Source organism: Pinus tabuliformis, chromosome 7, assembly GCF_031772625.1.
Source record: "Pinus tabuliformis cultivar Carrire ecotype Pingquan chromosome 7, CPIR1, whole genome shotgun sequence".
Lineage (NCBI taxonomy): Eukaryota > Viridiplantae > Streptophyta > Pinopsida > Pinales > Pinaceae > Pinus > Pinus tabuliformis.
Window position 1 is genome coordinate 1,926,652,606 of NC_142293.1, and position 21,829 is coordinate 1,926,674,434.

Consider the following 21,829-nt stretch of genomic DNA (forward strand, 5'->3'; position numbering starts at 1 on the left):
CTTATCATAGAAAACATTCTCACCTACTGAGGCACCAAGTCACAACATTTGCACAGTAGAAACAAAGGACTTCCTACCCCCATGACAAGTAGATCAGTCAAAAACCCCATCCTAGCACTAGATGCATTCAAGGAGGGGAACATGTCAAATATCTCACCTACCATTAAGGTTGATATTTCAATCAAACCTGGCACTATTGAAGAGATCTTGTTGGGGGCAACATGCTCCCCAGAAGAGGTAACCTCCTACAAAGCCCTATCTCCAGAATATAGGGACATTTCCACGTGGCCATATTCTGAGATGCCCAATATCAACCCTTCGATCGTGGAGCACCACACCAACACGTGGCATGATGTTTACCCAGTTAGGCAAAAGCAAAATCATCTCCACTCATTCATAGAACCCATCAGGTGCACCTTCCTATGTTTCTGGTATATCCTTCTTTCCATTTTTCATATTTTGATAAATGGATGTTTTCACTTGGGGTATTGGCTTTCAAAACTGCAGGATATAAATGCCTTCACAACAAGCTCATTCCATCGGTGGCAATTGAAAGTTTAGGTATCATCCTCCACTCAACATGATAGGCTTACTCCACCGCCTTGCATATCATGCCATCATGTCTCTGACATTAACTATAGGGTTCACCATATCGACCACACTGACTATCACCTTCTACTTACACATGTTAAGCATCCACTTCAATCGATAGAGCCCCACCTACATGGATCACCCCAGTTCATATTCCCCTTCACACTATTGGTATCCATGTTCATCCCCCAAGGCCCAGGGGTCATTTAACACACATGTTTCAAATATCAACCACATACTTCTCTTATTTTTACATTGCTTTCCTCCCCTACTCCTAGGCCGCCATCCTTGATCATAGACAGATTGAATTGCATGCACCACTGCATGCTACACTGGGCCTGCCATCCACCCATATTACCAGAGCCCATTTGTATCACTTCATCCACCTCATCAACCCAACATGGAGACCAACAAATGCGCCCCCCCCCCCCCATAGAAAAAACACCACACCTCCATACAGGTCACCACTTTCATGGGGCTCTCGTCTCCACATCTGTACATCCAAATCACCTTCATATTCTTTTGGAAAGTGTACAAATATTTTTTTTAGGAAAAATCATCCCACCCATATTTTCATGTCTTTTACCTAGTTGAAATTTCTACTCACCCTTGGTCAGATCTCGCACATTACCCACAGTCATTTACCATCTTCACGCCAGTCAGAACATACGTACACCAACCCTAGAAATCCTACTGGCTCTAGGGCCATCCTTATCAACAAAAGTGTTTTGGCTATCACCATTTGCATAATAGCTCCGACCTTGGGTTAGCTGTCCATATCTACTCATATTTTCATCTCTCATTATCATGCCTTATCTGACCCACACTATTATAGTCTGTTTAAAACTTATAATGATTCCCTGACACAGCATGTCGGGTAGTTGATGCCTCTTTCCTGTTGACTTCAACACTCATATTCCAGGATTGAGGTAGTACCTTGGATACTCCCCCATTGAAGGGATATCCTCGAGTGGCATAATGGGAATCACTATTTCCCACTAATTCCATCATTCCCCTTGACATTCAACACCAACACAAGTTTTCATGTCTAGGTGGTATCATACTTAATGACCCTTGCAGTTATTTCATTTAGTCGAAGACCCTTGAATCACTAAGAATCTCATTCAACAATTCTTACACCATGATACAGAGGAGGTACCTGAAGTCAAAGTCCCATGCATACTACAACACCTCATTCAATAGTGCTTCACCTTTGTTATGCATGGGGGAACCAAATTCAGTCTATTTGACCAAGAAGCACCCTTGAGGGTGTAAACAGTTATCATCATTGGCCATCAACATGTCCACCACCACAACGTTGCCTAGACAAGACCATTCCCTATCTGATTGTAATAATTCTAGACTAAGTAATCATAATGAGCATGGGACATGTCCGCCTCGTATAGACATTTTTTACTCTTTAGGTTTTCGTTAGAGCATGGTTATCATTTATACTCAGTAAAGGCATTTCTCTACTCATCTCCATAACAAGTTATCCTCTCGCTGAAAAAGTTGATTAGACTCTCCGTCAGAATAGAAAATGTGATGTATTGTGGCTATACGTTTCCTCCTAACCTCATACATTAGGGGGCATCTGTTAACATTAGCAAAATGTACACATGTTTGCACAATTCAGAAGACGCTAAAAGACATCCAGCAGAATGCACAAGTGAATATTTTCCAACTGAATACATCATGGAGTTTAAAAAATTTAATTTCTCCTAGGGTTCAAAGTTTATAAAGATAAAAAATTTAGTTTGTCATGACTATTTCTTCGATAGCCGTGCATGCACAGAATATTCTTCAAAAGTCGCATGGTCGAAGAAATGGATGACTCTGTGATTCATGACCACTCCTCATACTTGGATCCGATTCTTTGACATGATCTTAGTCTAGGACAGCCAAATTCAAGTCACCCTGAAGATATGAAGCCCTCAATGAAATCATCTTTTCCTACTCATGTGTGATTGTCATGCATGAACCAACAAGGGGAAGATGGATTCAAAAATTCCATATAAACAAGTCATGAGAGACATTGTTATGCTGGCCAAATTTTTATTAGAGAAAACCACCATTCCATTGTTGAAGCCAAAGAAGGGAAGAGCACTAGCATGTTTTCCATATTTCTTCTAAGAAATCCATCATCTTAGTGAGAAAAGAGGAATCCACCATTGGAGAGAAATCATACTTCTTTGAGAGAGAGAAGAAACTTGCAAAGAGATTGAGGAAAATAACCCCTCTTGCTAAGGAATTTTTAGCTCCATAACTCAAAGAATTCTCTTCAAGTGTCTAAGATTCATCTATTATATTCAACCTCTACTACCAGCAGTCAATAAAGGGAGATTTTTCCATTATTTTATTGACTTGTTTTCTCCATTGAGAATTGTTTATGTATTTACCTCTTTGTTTTAGTTTATGTTATGTATGCATTGTTTCCACTATTTACAATGTTGTGTTTATCTAAGTTTGTCCACTAACAACACCAAATATTCCTGTGATCCTTTGCAGGGAATAATCAACTGTTAAGGAGGTGTCTTTTGGTATACCATTTCCACAAAAACACTACCACAGGGAGTAACTCAACCAAGTATATCACCATGTAAGTCACCCATCATCATTGTGCCAAAGAAGGATAAGAATTAGCAAATTTGTATATATTACAGGTAGTTGAACAAAATTACAATCAAGAACAACTACCCTTTCCCAGAATAGATGATGTGTTGAATCAATTGCATCAAGCGAAATACTTCACCACTCTAGAAATAAATTATGGATGTCACTAGGTTGGAGTCAGAGAAGAAGATACTTATAACACCGCCTTCCAAATCAAGGAAGGTTTGTATGAGTGGTTAGTCATGACATTCAACCTATGGAATGCATCGACTACATTTATGAGGTTAATGAATGAGATACTATGCCTTTTTATAGATTAATTTTTTATTGTGTGTTTTGATGAAATAATATTATATTGTGTTACCTAGGAGGAGCATATCTCACATTTGATATAATTTCTGGAGACCTTAAAGAAGCACCAACTGCTAGCAAATATCAAGAAGTGTGAGTTTTTTCCACAACCTTTAGTGTATCTAGCGTATGTGATATGTGGAGGAGAGCTAAAGATAGATCCTTCCAACATGGAGGCCATCATGAAATGGTTGGTGGTTAGGATTTTTTTTGGGGTGGCACAATACCTAAGGGAATTCATAGCCTCATTTTTAGTAGTAGTAGCAACACTCCGTGTCATAACAACTAGTGGAAAAATTTTCCATTGGGAAAAGAGTTAGCAAAGGGACTTTGAGGAGTTAAAGAAGATATCAGTCAAGCACCAATTTTGGATTTACCGAACTTGTAGCAGCCTTTTGACGTTGATACAAATGTGAGTGGGTATGATATGGGAGCCATCCTAATGTAGTAAGGCTTGTATGCTACCATTATAAAGTATTTCATGGGCTAGTTCTTAATTACCATACCTACGATAAGGAGCTCTATGCCCTCATGTGAGCCATGAAGTAGTGGAAACACTATCTGATGGGAAAGGCGAGAATAATCCACATAGATCACCAACCACAATAGTACATGCAAACCAAAAGTAATATACAACATATAAGGAATTACAAGTGGATGGGGTTTCTACAACAGTTTCATTTAGCGATCACGTATAAGAAAGACAACAAAAACAAGTGGGTCACATGCTTTCAAGGTCACCCACCTCAAATACTACAACTTTTGAAGCTCTGATGCACATGGATCCATTCACCCATTGTTATAGTGTTTTTGTTGTTATTGAGTACCAAAAACACTTTCCTTGGAGTTGGTTTCTACCTACAAGGAGTAAACATGCAGTTGGTTGTTGTTAGTGGACAACTTAAATAACAAAGCATTGAAATAATGGAAGCAATGCATATATAAACATAAACTAAAAACTATGATAGGTAGCACAAATAAAATCTTAATGAAGAAAACAAGTAAAAAAAATTAGGAAAAGGCATCCCTTTATTAACTATTGAAAGTAGAAGAGATATAATAGATGAATTACAAACACTTTGAGAGAATTGTATGAGAAATGGTGTTAAAAAATCCTCAACAAAGAATTTTCTTTCTTCAATCTCCTTGCAATCTTCCTCTCTCTCTCTCGAATAACTATGAAAACTCTCTCAATGGTGAAATCATCTTCTCAACGAAATGTTGGATTGCTATGGAGCAATTTTTCCAGCATAATAATTCTTTACTTCTTCTTGCTCTTGGTCTTCCAATGGCATGTTTATATAGAATTTTGAACTTCTCTTCCCTCCCTTAATTCATTAATGCGAAAATGACTTATTAGTAGGACAAGAGGATCCCTTGGGGACTGTATATCTCCAATTCAACTCGAAATCAATTGTCCTTCGGTGGTACATGTCAAGGAATCCCAATTCCAAGTGTGTAAAGTGGTCTCGAATTGCTGATTTGGACTTTTGTTGGACCACAAGTCTATCAAAGAAAAAGTCGTGTGGTTGCTAATTTCTCCCTTTGGATGGCTTGCATGGGTAGACTTTATGACTTAAACCTTTGGAGAAACTTTTATTTTTGTAGTTCATGATGTTTTCAGCGAGAAAGTCTTCACCTGTATTTTCTATTGGATGACTTTGGGTGTCATCTAGATTGTACAGATGCGTGTACGATTTTTCCACGTTAACAATTCCACCCTGATCTAAGTGGGAGTCTTGCTAACATGTTGAGAGAGAGAAAATTACAGTGTATATGAGTAGAGAAAATCGTCGATTGAGAATTAAAGACAACTGCACTATGGAGAAGTTTTAGATAAAAAGTGTCTATACGAGGTGAGCATGTCCCATGCTCGTTATGATAACTAATGATCAACTATTACAATCATACAGGAAATGTTCCTACCAGGTCAGTGTTGATGTGGTTGACATGCTGATGGTTGATGATGATAACTTATTACGCCCTCAAGAGTGTCTATGATAAATAAACTGAACTAGGTGTCCCCATGCATCAATAGTGAAGCACTGCTAAATGAGGTGCTGAAGGATGCATGGGTCTTCGACTCTATGTACCTACCATGCATCAAAATGTAATCACTGCTAAATGAGGTGCTAAAGGATGCATGGGTCTTCGACTAAATGACAGAACTACAGTGGTCACAAGGTAGAGTACTACCATGACATGACAAACTTTGCTGTTGTCGAATGTCAGGGAGACCGATGACATCAGTGATGATAGTGATTCCCACTATGCCACTAGAGGATGTTCTGTAAGGAGGGGAGAAACCAAAGTACATCTTTGATCTTGGAAGATGGGTGTTGCAGTCACCATGAAAGAAGCACCAACCGCCTGAAATGATGATTTGGGGAATCATGGTGAAGGAATAAAGATGACTCTAACATGATGGGTCATAATAACAAGAATTGATGGTATGGGTGGATACGATAAACTACCTAAGGTTAGAGTTGTAATGTGAGTGGTGGAAGTCAAAACAAATCTTTTGGGGAAATTCCCCTGAAGTCGATAAGACATCCAGGGTAGCTATAAGCATGTTTTGACTATCGTGAAGAATGATGAATGAATGTGGATCAGGGTGTGGTGATGAAAGAAAGCTCCAACCTAGGGCAACTAGGGATTTCCGCTAGGTAACTAACATGAAAATATGGGTGAGAGTCCTTTTCCCTAAAAAAATTTATACACTTGCCAAAAAAGTATGAAATTGGTTTGGGATGTATAAACATGGAGATGGGTGCCCCAAGAAAATGACATCATGCATAATGACACAAGTCAAGTTTTTTGTTGAGGGTGGGGGCACCATTGGTTGGTCTCGGTGCGAGGTTGGTGAAGCGGATGAAGTGATGTAGATGGGATATTCCATATGGAGGGATGATAGACCAAATATATAATGCAGGAGTGCATTCAACTTTATCCAAAAAAAATAAATGGGGTGGCCTAGGAGTGGGGTTGGTAAGAAATAAGTAAAGAAGAGGAGAATGCAGTTGATCTTCAAGACATGCAAATGAGATGGCTCCTAGGAATGAGTGAATGGTCATGGATCCTGATAGTGTATGGTGATATGTAAAATGAGGTGATCCATGTATGGGGAGGTGTTATCGACTAGCAAGGGTATTTACCAGGTGCAAAGGGAAGGTAGTGGTAAACATGGTCGAGGTGACAAACCCTATGGTGAGTTTCAGAGAAATGATGTCAGGATATGAAAAACTGTGTAGGAAGCCTATCATGCTGATTGGAGAATGATACTTTAACTTTCAACAATCACTGGGGGATTTACTCTAATGAGAAATTGTTGGAAGGCCTGCAACTTTAGCAATCAATACCCCAAGTGAAAAACATCTTGATGAAATCATATATAAGTTGAAATATGTTGAACAAGATGAATCAAAGAACATGGAACGTGGAGGTATATGGGAGGAGTTTTATGGCTAAGTGTAAGGTAGGGATATCACATTTGATGGGGAGTATGGATTGAACCCCATACACTAACTGGAAATTTGTGAACCCTGTGGATGCTTTGATAGTTTTGTGGTATGCCCATAAGGTTGAAAATACCATGTGGTGCTAATTGGTTTTGTGCTTGTTTACCCTACGTTGCAACATTGTTTTGAGAACTTTGTTGATGGCTTCTTCTTGGCCATTAGAATGAGGATAGTATGGGGAAGCAAACTCGTACAAGAAACCAAGGTGTTGGGATAGTTCATGAAATATCCCATTCTCGAAGTGTTTGTCATGATTCGAGACAAAATCCTTGGGAACACCGAACCATGTTATGACATGGTTGAAGAAAAAAGAAGCAACAATTTTTGCAGTGTTATTGTAAGTAGGCATGGCTTCTACCCATTTGGTGAAATAGTCTACTACAATGATAATGTACTTATAGCCACCTTGAGACTGTGGTTTACATGTCATGACGGTGATGCCCCATTTGCAAAATGTACCTGCGACAATGACTGGGTGGAGGGAAGCTGGTGGATCCCACATTTTCTTAGTGTATTATTGGCAACGTTCACATTGCTTGACTGCTTGGATATAGTCATGAAACAAAGTGGGCCAAAAATAACCTGCGCGGAGGATTTTTTGGTTCATGGCCATTCCTGATAAGCGGTCGCTGCAAGCTCCACTATGCCAGCCATTTAAGACTTTTTCTTCTTCGTCAATAGTAAGGCATCGACGGAGGATGGTGTCAATGCCATGCCGATAGAGAGTATCCCCCATAAGGAGGTAATGTGGGGCATGGTGAAGAATGCATCAACAATCATCACAAGTGACCCGTGGGTTGAAATTTTGGGTTCGGAGGAAGAGTGGAATATCGTTGTACCAAGGATCATCATAGATATGACAAACAAGTGTTCATCTGGGAAAGATTCATTGATCGGGGACCCTTGGGACTCTATGGGGAGGTTTGTGGGGAAAGTTTCATTGATCAAGGAAGCAAAGTGTAATTCAAATTCTTGCAAAATAACTACCTAGCAAGCATATTGGTGGTTCATCATATGGCGAGTAAGCAAATATCATATGGGGTTAATATTTACAACTATGGTATTGGTACGTAGGATGATGTAGTGTCAAAGATTTTGTATTGAATGTATGAGTACTAAGGTGGTTTTCTCTACCAGATTGTACTTTAGTGTGGGCCTGATTTGTTCTTTTTGATGTAGTAAATGACATGTTCATGATTGTCAACTCTTTCTTGGACCAATACTATGTCTACCTCTAAAGATGATAAGTAGAGGGTATAGTCCTTGGTATAGTCAGGGGGCTAATCAGAGGCACTTGTGATAACATGTCTTTTAGGGCCTTGAATGATTTTTAGGCTTCATCATCCCAGTGGAAGGAAATGTCCTAAAAAAGGAGGCACAAGAAACTTTGTGCACATGTGGTGTAATCTGGGATGAAGCGACGCAAGAAATTGGCCTTTCCTTACAGACTTTGTAACTGTCTTAAAGTTTTCGGTGGTGGGATCTCCCATATGGCTTGGACCTTCAAGGGGTCTACATGGATACCTTGTTGGGAGACTGTGAGTCCCAACAACCTTCTTGCACTAACTCAAAAGACACACTTGATGGGATTCAAGCATAGGTTGTATTATCAACATCTTTGAAAAACCAAGTGAAGATCCTATAGATGTTCAAAGCATTTTTTGGAGTGAACCGTGAGCTCGTGAAAATAGGATAAGACGAGACAAGTTAGATCATGGAATATATAATTCATGGCCCACTGGAATGTGACTCTGGCATTTTTAAGGCCAACATGCATAACGCAGTAGGTGAAAGTACCCCATGGGGTTGTAAAAGGAGTTTTGTATTGATCTATGTGGCAGATTTGGATCTGGTTATATCCAGTAAAATCAGCCATAAAGGACAAGGCTTTGTGTCCCACACATGCATCAATGACCTGATCAATGAAGGGGGTTGGATAGTTGTCTTTGGGACATGTCTTATTGAGATCCCATAAATCTGTACAAAGTTGAATGGTGCCCTATTTCTTCATGATGGGTATAGGGTTAGAAACCCAAGAGGTGAATGTGATGGGGTAGATGAAACCAGCTTTATGAATCTTTTCGATTTTGAGTTTGATCACTTCATCTTTGGAAGGGTGGAGTTGAATTTGTTTCTTCCTAACAAGGCAGGCATCTAGCCACATTTCAATGTGGTGTTCTACGATAGTAGGACTAATGTTGGGCATTTTTTAGTAAGACCAAGAAAATATGTCCCTATATTCTTCTAAGAGGGATTTGTATGAGGCCATTTCGTCTGGGGAGAATAATGCCCTCGGTGAGATTTCCTCAACTACATCTAGTTTGAAAAAAATATTTATATTGACATTGGTTGAGATATTGGACATATTCCTTTCCTCAAATGCCTCTGGTGCAAGAATGGGATTTTTGAATCAACCCACCTATCCTGGGGGTAGGAAGTCCTTCTTTTTGTTGGCTTAGGGGGTCCTAACCTAGGTTTAGAGTTAGCTGCGCCAATCAACAAAACCCTACACAACTGGCCCTTTGGGCAACAACTTGCGTAGGGTAGGTTGCATTCTCACTCGGAGCAGTATGTGGGGATGCAAGAACCAAGTTTTTGCATCCAGAGACTAGTGTGATGTATTTCAGATCTTCAGATCTTCCTTCATGCAGATCAATACACTCTTAGGGCTTATCGTTGCAACTTTGTTAAACAACCTTTAGACCTTCATGAAGGTCTACAATTCATCCTTGCGGACCTTTAATAGTCAATTTGTCTACTTACGCATATCAGAGAGAAGTCCTAAATTAGGTTTCACGCATGTTGACTTAAGTTATTAATAAACATTAGATAATTCATCAGAGTCTTCATCAAAGTACTTATACATGCATTGCATCCCTCATTAACACCTATTTAAGAGAATTGTGTAGCATTCAACCAATGTTTCATAAAACACATCATTCATCGATAGTATATAGCATTAACATAAATAAACAGAAATATGCAAGTATTCTTTAGAGACTATCTTTATTGATCTTCAATTCAAGGTTATAGACTCAAAACTACCCTACAAACATAGTTGCAGGGGTCCATACACTCAGCTACGGATTCTACCTAGGCCTCTGCACACTCAACTGCAGAGCCTTTCTTCTTCTGTCTTACCCACTTCTTCTCGCCATCACCTCCCATCCATTCTACTCTTCATTTCCTCAGACTCTCTAAGACACACCTGTTTATATCCTTTTTCATACAATTCCATGGTCCTTGAACCATGGGTGAATCTCAAAACTGACTCAAAATTTACATAAAGTAAGGGGCTAAACCCCTTTGAATCCTATTCATTTGTGCGCTCTGCATCCACATATTGCGGATACTTTATATTATTTACACTAATTGTACCAAAAATTGGGTTATCTTAACCCCAAAACTGACCCAGGGGACCCCATCCCAATAGGCCCCCAACACAAAGATTGTGACTCACTATTGAGTCACTCTACTGGCACTGCGATCTTACTGCAAAGATCCCCTAGCTCCACCTAGATCATTGCAACTTCGGCAGTGATCTGCGTAGCTACCTGCTTGACTTCCTCGACCTATTTTTCCATGGTTGGTCCTTATATGGCTAGCCTCATCAGTTGTTATTTCTGCTACAGTCCCTTAAGCTTATCCTAAATGGTAGTCGTGACTTGATAAGCCTCCTCCAACCAAGGCTGGAGCTTGGCCTTTAGCAAGGCCTCCTTCTTTTGTGCTAGGAGTTGCTTTCCTTCTTGTAATTTGGCAAGGCGCTGCACTGGTGCTAAGGAGCATGCAGTCACCCTGACTTCATCATATTGTCATTGTAGCTCTCTCACCTCTATGTTCAGTGCTTGTAGGTTCAAATCCTCCTACAGATTGGTCACTAGCTCCGTAGCCTGCTTGAACAATGTCGCACAGTCAGTGATTGTGGCATCCAAGGTAGCGATGCCTTCCTTTATCGCTGCTCCCGGACCTCACACAAAATCATGGTCTGCAACTTCAACTACAACTCTACAATCTTCATGTTGAACTCAAAGGTTACCTGTCCAAATTCTGCTTTAGCCTCACGCACACCAGTGACAAGTTTTTAATTTTGGCTTCTAGTTATGCATCCTCCAGGATGTGAAGCTCAAGCACTGTCTTGCATGCCTCTACTACTTATGAATCTAGACTTGAAATATGCATCTGAGGTGCCTCCTTTTCCTTTAAAGCCTGCGCCTTTTCAACGAACATTTTCTCATTGTTGAATTTTTACTCACTGATGAGATTGAAGGTGTACTTCTCCCTGGTTCTCAATTCATCTACCACCCCCATATGTGGAGGGTCTCGTTGGAGAGCACCGCTATATTTAGTTCAATGTTATTGATTGTGCTAAGTATGATACGATCGTCGGCGAACTCTGAGCAAATGGACCTGTCTGGCAATGGTATAGTTCTGATATCTAGGGTCACTACTAGCTCTGTTTCTTGGCTTGTCCCGGTTTCTAGGCTTGCTTGCTCTGCACTCGCTTGTTCGGTGCCAACCTATATTCTTCTTGCTTGGATTTGCAGCTTGCAGAGATTGTTTTGGATGCTCCCTGGCGTCTACATGTATTGCTACTCAAACTACTGCATCACTTCGGTTGTGGTATCACTTATTTTACCACTGATCTCATCAAGATCGACTTTTGTTAACACCATGGGATCAACCTGTGACTTATCTAATTCTTCTTTTTCCACATTCCATCCGCTACTCCTTGCCACATTGTTTCAAAATAAATTGGGTGCTCTACCCCTCATCGCCTTTGTTTCCTTGTCCGAAAAGTTCTTCTTCCTCTGTCTCTAATGAAGGTGACTTGTCACATTTTTGTGACTCGCACTGTTCCTATTCCTCCTGCTCCTTGGTAGTGCGTTTTTTCTCCACACGATCCTTTTCTACAGCTTCCTTCTTTTTCTCTACTACCAGGGTACACATAGCTTGCTTAGCTACCTCCTTTCTATTCTATGCAACAGAACTTTCCGCACTCGTGCTTTGTCCAATAGTTAAGTCTGATGGGTGTTTCAGGAATATTTAGTGTTTTTGGACAAACGCCTAACCCTCTAGATCTACTAGCAGGTCTAGAAACAACAGATAAAGCAATCTCTACCTTTTCTATAATCAACAGATAAAACAAGAGAGAAGAGAAACCTACTTGTAGTTTTCGCTAGCCCCTTGTCTCCCTTGACCGATCTTGCTACTCCTTTTTGTACTTAAGCCACTTGGAAAGTACTTGTACAAAGACAGAAACAAAAACCCATCAAGGAAAATGATAATGATCTATTGCTTATAAATAAAATGGAATCAAGAACATGATATACATATGAAAGAATTAATGTATAACACAAACATAAGGAAAAAGTCTTGAAAACTTTATTGATAAGAGGAAATATTACAACCCATATGTCCTCGATCCAATGACACTCTTCCAATTCAATCTCTCTTCACCTCATGACAAACAAGACACTCCAACACTATTACAATACTTGCACTCAATTCTAATCTCATATCACCAGCATCTCCTTACAACTCAATATTTTTTAGCCCCTGATCTCTTAGATGAGTGATCTTTTTATAGGTGAGTGAAGGAGGTTATGCCATCAATGGTGATAATGAATGCCTTTCTAAATTTAGAAATTAGTTCCATGGAAGAAGGGATAGGGGATTAATGCTTCCTAATTCCCTTCCTCATCCAAATGCGAACTCAATGGAGCAGGTGGCATTGAGAAACTTCTATAGGCTTCCAATGGATAAGGAATCTTCAAACACTCACGGAAGTTCGCTCAAATTTTCCCGGCATAGGCGAAAGAGGGACCAAGTGCGCTGCATAGCACCCTAATGAAGGCCTACCTACGCTGATCTTCTTAGAGGTAGTTTTTGGATGTTTTCAGTGAGGGAACTTCTTGGGAAGTGAGGCATTCTGATGACTAATTTATTTACGGCATGTAACAACTACACTACGGGTTGATGGGCCCTAATAGTATCAATCTGTAATTTGGGGTTGATGTGCCCAAATGGATCTGTAACAGTTTCTCCCTAAAGCATGAAGTTGTAAATATATATGTCAGGTGAAATGCGTTATCATGAGGAGAGGAGGTTTCGAAACAGAAGGTGACCTACATCAATTACAATACATATATCATGATAATTTGATTTTTCTCATGATCTAGCTGAGGGAAGGCACACCCATGCTCAACTTATAAACTTTCATTACATGTACAAATATAGTCATCTACAGATATAGACCCATGAATGGTTGACCATGAATGTAAGGCCATTGTACATTTGATTTAGTACTCCTGAAAATATCGCAGCCCCAATGGATGAAACTAGATTCGAGGTCTTCAATCTCATTCAATATTTTGCTCAAGGACAAGTCTAACCATGTGAATAGATGTTCTGACGTCGAACATGGAAAGACATCATCTGATTACCAACCAATGATGTAAGCCATTAATAGACATGAGAGGAATCACTGATAATGAAAATGACCCTCAAGGTACTACAGTACATTTCGCATGGTGTGAATAAATGATATGTTGTTGAACACCATACAAAGTCTTTTGGTCAAATTCCATTGATGTCAACCTATCACTAGAAGCGAGAAACCTGTCATTGATGTATGCAAGCTTCAAGGTACTGAAGGGGTGTTTCTAAGTCAACTTCTTGGATGATGTGTTGATGTCGACAAGAAGCAACTTCGTCGCAGGAGTGTTATAGACATTTTTGTGCCTTGCATCACTGAGCATGAAATGTCAATAATCAAGGGATCCAAAGTCCCTAAAACATGTTGTTCCTACCCCTAGAGGAACAAGGCCAAATAACCACAGCAATTCACAAAAGTTCTCCACCTGAAAACACTCAAAAACAAGGCAATTCTGGATCATGTCAACTGCTCCACTGAGCATCTGCGTTGAATGTCAACTACTCCACTGTCTACCTGCATTGAATGTCAACTGCAAAGAAGGCTACCTGCGCTGGGCGAGTTTGGACAAGTGGCACAGTCATTCCTCAAGGTGTCAATGCCTAGGAAGCTTCCAAAATGACACTTGGATCAGGGAATTCGACTGATGATGAGTAAGAGGTTCCAAATCTCCAAGTGGAAGCAAGAACCTCCAAGTGGACTCAAGAACTGAAGTGGGAGAGGACACTAGTCAGTCTCAGACCAGTCTCAAGCTGACTCATCCTCTCTCCAATATCCCTATATATAGATCTCTCTCATGAGGTCTAGGGAGGCTGGAATTTAGTATTTGCAAAGAATTGCTGTTGGTTTGTGGCTAGAAATATTGGGTGTGTTATGCTTTGAAAGGAGCTGAAGAAGGAAGTCCATTCTGCTGGGAAGGAGATGCTGGGTTGGAGCCCTATGGGTTGTATCTCTTCCTGAACCCTGTTACTTTCAATAAAGTTATCTTGATTCTTTCCTATATGCTGGTGTATTTTGTGTAATTGCATTAGCATATTTGATTTACTTCTAATCCTGAATCATTTATGAATATGTATATTTCCTTTTGTATTGTGTCCTTCTCTTGTTGCAAGTAGCTGCTCTCTTGTCACAGGTAGTTGTTCTCTTGTGATCGAGCGAGGAGGCGAGTAGCTGTGGACACACAAAGAGAAGAGGATCTAGTTCGAGGGACAACCGGAAGATAACGGTAAGTCTGCCGATCTCCTCTCTTTCATATTTCATAAAGGAAGAAATCATGATAGCTGCATTCGTTTGTTGCTAAGGCGCTATCACACCTTAGGTGAATAGGATCGTCCTAAATAGGCATTTTTCCCCACAACAAATTGGCGACTCCGCTGGGGAAGAACTTGTTTATTCATTTCATTTGTGTTTCCGTCATTTTTTTACTTCATAGACTTGACAGCAACTCTTGAACTGCATCTTTCCCGGATGCAAAGTAAAAGTTGCTGCTTTGATCCAGTATGTTGGACTTGTCTATGATTTAAACTAGATCCACAAACGATTTGATTGATCCTTGTGATAGTCTTTAGTACCCTATCAAAGCATCCCTCTGTTTATACCTTGCTTGTGTTTCTGATTTGGCCTGAAACAGTTGATTTTTGAGCATTTTGTGACCCAGAAACCCAGAGAAACGAGAGTTTCTCTCTTCATTGCAGGCACTGTGAAGGCAGTCTGCATTTCATCGCAGGTCCCGAAGGGGCTACTTGCGCTGAATGTCAAACTGACAGTGTTCTACCTGCGCTGAACCAGTGTGGCCTTGTGCAGCTGGGGTTCTTTGTCCTTTCTTGCCCTGTTTTGATCTCTGTTTTTGCAGCCTTTAACCAAGTAGGTGATGGTCTGATAACCCTTTTCTTTGCCTGAATTCCGCCTCAATTTTTGTACAAAAAGATTGTAAATGTTTTTATGTGTTTGTGGAGTCATTTACAGTCTTCCTTTGCATGAGTAAAATAGTCTTTCTGTAGCCTTTGTTTCAGATCTGATTGAGAGTGATCTTAGAAGAGAGTTCATTGGCTGTTTGTTCAGATTGATTATAGTTTTACTTTTGCTTGTTGGTTTGAATTTGTTCTTTTCAAAGTATCAAAAACGAGTCTTTATTTCGAAAATAGCAAAGTGATTGTAATCTCTTCTACCCTTGTTGATTTCGAAGAAAAGAAAACTTGTTTATTTTTTATCATTGTAAAAGAGAATTCAAATTTGTGCAAAAAGCTTTCTTTGTAGGCATTTATACTAATAAAGTGAAAACAAACACATGCATTGTGCATTTTGCATTTGATAAGTTTGCATGTTGGATTTAAGGAAAGTGCATTAGAGTGTGCTGATTGCTCTTTGAGAAAATATAGTCGCTCTCTTTTCCCTTAGTAGCTAGGATTTTCAAAGTTGAAAGATTGAAAAGCTTGCTTATCATCTTAGACTGCATTTAGGAAGTTGTATTATACATCTCATGGTGAACCTTGAAAGGAAAACTTTAAAAAGATCAACCTAAAATAAACTGAATGAACCTAACAACGCTTTGTAACATAACGCTCAACATAGAGGTCTAAGCTAGAGACGTGTTCCGGCGTCGTTAAACATAGTGATTGCCAATCTCGAAGAAGGTGGGTGATTCCTCCTGAGAGTCGGTGGCACTAATACGGATTGTGCTCCCACGTACCGTCGCGTATATATTGGGAGACCCCTATAGGCATATATCTTTTATCCTTAGGAAGCCGTGTCGGCCGCCCTACTGATCGCAATGCAGTGAACACAGCATTCATGAAGATCGACCACCCGTACCATAAAACGTATTATGTGGTTTTGCGAAAGGTTTGGCACACCCTCTGCCTAGATCTCCAGAGCAGTTTCTTTTGGCCTTTTTCAGACTCTATAACAGAAAAAGTCCATCCGAGAATTTGTCACTTCGGGCTCGTTAAAACATCGAAGGAGACTAGAGTCATCTTTAGCTTTTTCTCGACTCTTTAAAACTGAAAAAGCAAGTTTTGTCTAAAAGCGTCGTTAACAATTTATTTTAAACGGAACAATCACCCTTTAATCCTGCATTGATCTTTAGGTCGAAAAGATGGAGCACACCAACCAAGGAGTTCCCTTGGGTGGAAATCCTAGTCCCTTCTCCTCTTGGGGAGATGTTGGTGCGCCCCACATGGCCACTTTGTCGCTTCCAGGATTGACAATTGGCCTACCAGTTTGGCTCTTTTCGACCAATGTCGTTCAGAATACCACCACTCCTGAACAGTCGAGTCAACAGTTAGATCAGACAAGAGTTGCCTCCCAGCCTTCCACTTCGTCTTCCTCCCCTCCTTCCTCTTCGCTTGACGGAACTGGTCGATCAAAAAATCGGGTTCCTAAGGAGAAGAAGGAGAAGAAGAAGAAAGAAAAGAAGAAGAAGGAGCCTAAGGCGACTGGGGGCAAACAAATGTCATCTAACAAAAATCCACACACCGCACTTGTAAGGCCTAAATCGCCATGCATCATTTGTAGGGGAGACCACTTCCATAAAGATTGTCCCTGTATCCCACGGATACTAAGAGACTGGTCCCCCCGTTTGCACAATTCGGGAGCATCGACCTCTGATAGCCATGTCGACTGCTCACCGTCAACTAGTGGGAGTGAAGCTCCAGGACAGAATGGGAAAGTTAAATTTCCCTGCAGACTGTGTGAAGGCGATCACGCCATCCACCGTTGTCCCTTCTTAGACGAGGCAAAAGGAGTTCTGGAAGATCGCCCGATTTTACAAGCGAATCTTCCTCCTGGATATCAAAAACTCCTGCCAAGTCCCTCACTAGTTGAAAATCCGGCTGAGCCACTTAGATGGTCAGCCGAAGCACCTGTCATTGAAGAAGAACCATCTGGATCCATGCCTGACGAAATTCAAAAGGTTGATATGGAAGTTGACCCGGTTTTGCCTTCAGAGGCTCCATCTTCGAATAACACTATCACAGAGGAGAATACGGACAACACCGTCCAAGTTCTCTTCATCAGCACTGACTCTGATGATCAAGGGGGCAATGCCACCATTCCTTTGTCACAGGAAGGAATTTCATCAGAGCGCTATCCGGCCGTATATTCGGTCCCACCACCAAGCAACCTGGTTGTGTCCTTTGATTGGAACCAACTAGGCAGACCCCGGTTGCCAGCCAGTGTGCCATTCAGAATTATTTGTCAAATATACAGAATGGTAATGGTTGGCACTATCATTGATGAGGGGGCATCTATGAGTATCCTTTCCTCTATTGCTTGGAGAGCGCTTGGTTCGCCAGCACTCTTACCTGAGATGAGAAATCTATCAGGTTTTGATAAAGGAACCAGTCGACCTTTAGGGATCCTCCCCAATGTGCCTATAACATTGAAAGGGAAGACCGTTCAAATGAACGTGATGGTCGTTCAAGGACCCTTGGATTATAACCTACTCCTTGGACGAGACTATATATATTGCATGGGAGCTATAGTCTCCTCACTCTTTAGAGTAATGTGTTTTCCGCATGAAGGAAGAATGGTCAAGCTCGTGGACCAACTTTCGTTTCCCGGATCACACATCACAAATAGTCATGTGCCATCCCTAAATGGTCTATTCATGCAAGAAGTGTCTCAACCCACGGTCCGTCCTCCTGATGAGCGTGAGTAATCCGGGAGGATATGACTGGAACCCAGGGGGCATGCATCCTGGCCTGCTTTGGCAGAGGAACTTTGGGTATAAGGTAGAATTTCCGCGAGAGAATATGACTAATCCGTACCCCGTCCATGGTTGGAAGAGGGGTTGTTCTAGAATAGGATTCTTTTGTCAAAGTTACGTGTTTGACAACAGTCACTCACCTTTGTCTATTTCGGTAGGCATCGCCGAGGAAGTGTTTTGTTTAACGAAACAATCTTTAGGTAACCTGAAAAAGGTAGGCCAAGGAAGTGTTTTATTTAACGAGACAATCTTTGGGTAACCAGAAAGAGGTAAGCCTCCCTCAGTAACACAAATGTTTTGTCTTTGAGTAGTGTTCTTCTCTTGTCGCAAGTAGCTGTTCTCTTGCGATCTTGCGAAAAATCTGTTGAAAGTTGGGCTGACGAGAAGACAAGTATCGTATAGACCCGTTAAAATTAACAAGAAGACAAGTATCGTTAAAATTGGACTAGCAAGACGACAAGTAGCTGTGAACACCCAAAGAAAAGCAGAGGTGAGAAGGAGGAGGGGCAACCTTGAAATTGTATTTTATACCTGGGGGCATGCAAACCTTTTGGAGTGCAAGGAAAGAGCGGTTATTTATCTGTTTTTTAGGTTAGCCGTTTCCGAACTTGCATAAAGAAAGGATGATAGGGAGCATAGCTTTGGTAAGGCGCAAGCTCTATAAAAAATGGAATCTTTCATGAGACACTCTTATCTTATGACTGGGTAATCGAGCATTTTTAGCATAAAGTTCATGCTCGTTAAAAAATAAACGCAAGATCCGAGCAGTTTTAACGCGGTCTTCATGCTCGTTAAAAAATAAATATAAGCAGTGAGCAATGTTTCCTCCAGAGTTTAAGCTCATTTTTAAATAAAAAATGAACCTATCTCGGTAAATAACCGCTGTGATCGTAAATTTATCAGCCATAAAAACCTTGGTCGTGTTTGCACCTGCCACCTCCACTTTCATTTGGCCGATCGTTCACCTCCATATGATTGTTTACCCATTTTGAGGAACAGCTGCGAAGAGTGATTTCACCTAGCCATCCTTGTGACACTGCCGTGATTGGAAAATTCCAACCTGTACCTGGAATCAGTTGCTATCCCTGTTTATCACTCGTTCCTCAAAAGACGAGTCTTCTTTAAGCTCTTTTCAACTGACTCGTAAAATATGAAAAGATTGCCGAGTTTTGGCCTTCCATCTCGTTAAAAGGACCGGAAGAGCTATCCCTCCTCTAGATTTTAATCTTTTTGGACCTGAGGGATTATTGCACAAAAAGATCGAGTGCTTGTTTTGTTTGGCTCGTTAAAGATATCGAAAACTCATCCCTTTCGTATTGTTTTATACTTTTTCGGACTTAAGGGATTAGATGACGAAAAAGGAATTTTGGAGTTGACTTTATGTACCTTTTTAGATTCTCTAAAAATGAAAAGGACCGAGTTTTCCTTGTCTTTAGACTCGTTAAAATGATTAAATAGCGACAAACTTGTCTTTAGACAAGAACGAGTTTCCCTATCGCTAGGCTCGTTAAAACATAGCAATGGGCTTGCCCGAAGGGCAAGTTATAGAACAAGCATATGTTATCCTCCTCAAGCTTGACAAAAATAAAGAGGTACTGGTCAGCAATGACTGGGGAAAAATTGGGAAAGATCAAGAAAACTTTGATGGTAGCAGGTCGCTCTTGAACATGACACTTTTCCTCCGTATCACATTCGGGTTGGGTTGTTTCATTCACCGGTCACATCACCATGGTCTCGCCATACCATCCATATTTGGGGTAATGCTACCGATCCATCGTATCAGTGTTGCCATATGTTCAAGAGAAGTCGTTCAGAAAGAGTCAACCAGGTCCCATCCACTGCCATACATTATCCTTCATCCATTCATGACCGCCACCCTGAATCATATGTCACAGATTGTTTTCACCTCCATTAAAATCATTAGCTCCGTTCCGTGTCACTGATGTGGGATTCATTAAGGCCCTCCTTTGACGGATCGCTCCTTGTCGACATCAGCTCATTATCCAAGGAGTTGATCTAGGAACACCCCCTTCAGTACTTTGAAGCTTGCATGCCTCAATGGCAAGTTTCTCACTTCCGGCGACAGGTATACATCAATGACCTTCGACCAGAAGATTTTGCATGGTGTTCGACGCCAAGTCCTTTATTCACACCACGTGAATTGTACTGCAGTACCTTGAGGGTCATTATCATTATCGGTGATTCCTCTCGCGCTTGTTAACGATTTACATCATTGACCGGTAATCAAGCGATGTCTTTCCATGTTCGACTTCAGCACAATTCTCACATGGATCGACTTGTACTTAGAGTGAAGATCGAATGAGTTTGAAGACCCCGGATCTAGTTTCATCCATCCGGGCTGCGATATATATTCAGGAAATATAAAGACATTTGACATGTACATCATTGCAGCAGATGATCATCCTATTCAAAGGATGATAATTTTCACCAAAATTATCAGTCTACCATCAGACGATCGTCTGTTCTATGTACAAAAATGAATTTATAAAGCTGAGCATAAGAATGCTCACCTCAGCTAGATCATGAAAGAAGAATGAATCATAATGTATTGTATTGTATTTTATTACAGGTCTCCTCCCAGCAGATGGATGAACTTCGGACCCTCCTGGATAAAGCATTTCACCCGATAAACGGCCTCATACTTTAGGGGGCAACTGTTATAGACATTTTTGTGCCTTGCATCACTGAGCATGAAATGTCAACAATCAAGGGATCCAAAGTCCCTAAAACATGTTGTTCCTACCCCTAGAGGAACAAGGCCAAATAACCACAGCAATTCACAAAAGTTCTCCACCTGAAAACACTCAAAAACAAGGCAATTCTGGATCATGTCAACTGCTCCACTGAGCATCTGCGCTGAATGTCAACTGCTCCACTGTCTACCTGCGTTGAATGTCAACTGCAAAGAAGGCTACCTGCATTGGGCGAGTTTGGACAAGTGGCACAGTCATTCCTCAAGGTGTCAATGCCCAGGAAGCTTCCAAAATGACACTTGGATCAGGGAATTCGACTGATGATGAGTAAGAGGTTCCAAATCTCCAAGTGGAAGCAAGAACCTCCAAGTGGACTCAAGAACTGAAGTGGGAGAGGACACTAGTCAGTCTCAGACCAGTCTCAAGCTGACTCATCCTCTCTCCAATATCCCTATATATAGATCTCTCTCATGAGGTCTAGGGAGGCTGGAATTTAGTATTTGCAAAGAATTGCTGTTGGTTTGTGGCTAGAAATATTGGGTGTGTTATGCTTTGAAAGGAGCTGAAGAAGGAAGTCCATTCTGCTGGGAAGGAGATGCTGGGTTGGAGCCCTATGGGTTGTATCTCTTCCTGAACCCTGTTACTTTCAATAAAGTTATCTTGATTCTTTCCTATATGCTGGTGTATTTTGTGTAATTGCATTAGTATATTTGATTTACTTCTAATCCTGAATCATTTATGAATATGTATATTTGCTTTTGTATTGTGTCCTTCTCTTGTTGCAAGTAGCTGCTCTCTTGTCACAGGTAGCTGTTCTCTTGTGATCGAGCGAGGAGGCGAGTAGCTGTGGACACACAAAGAGAAGAGGATCTAGTTCGAGGGACAACCGGAAGATAATGGTAAG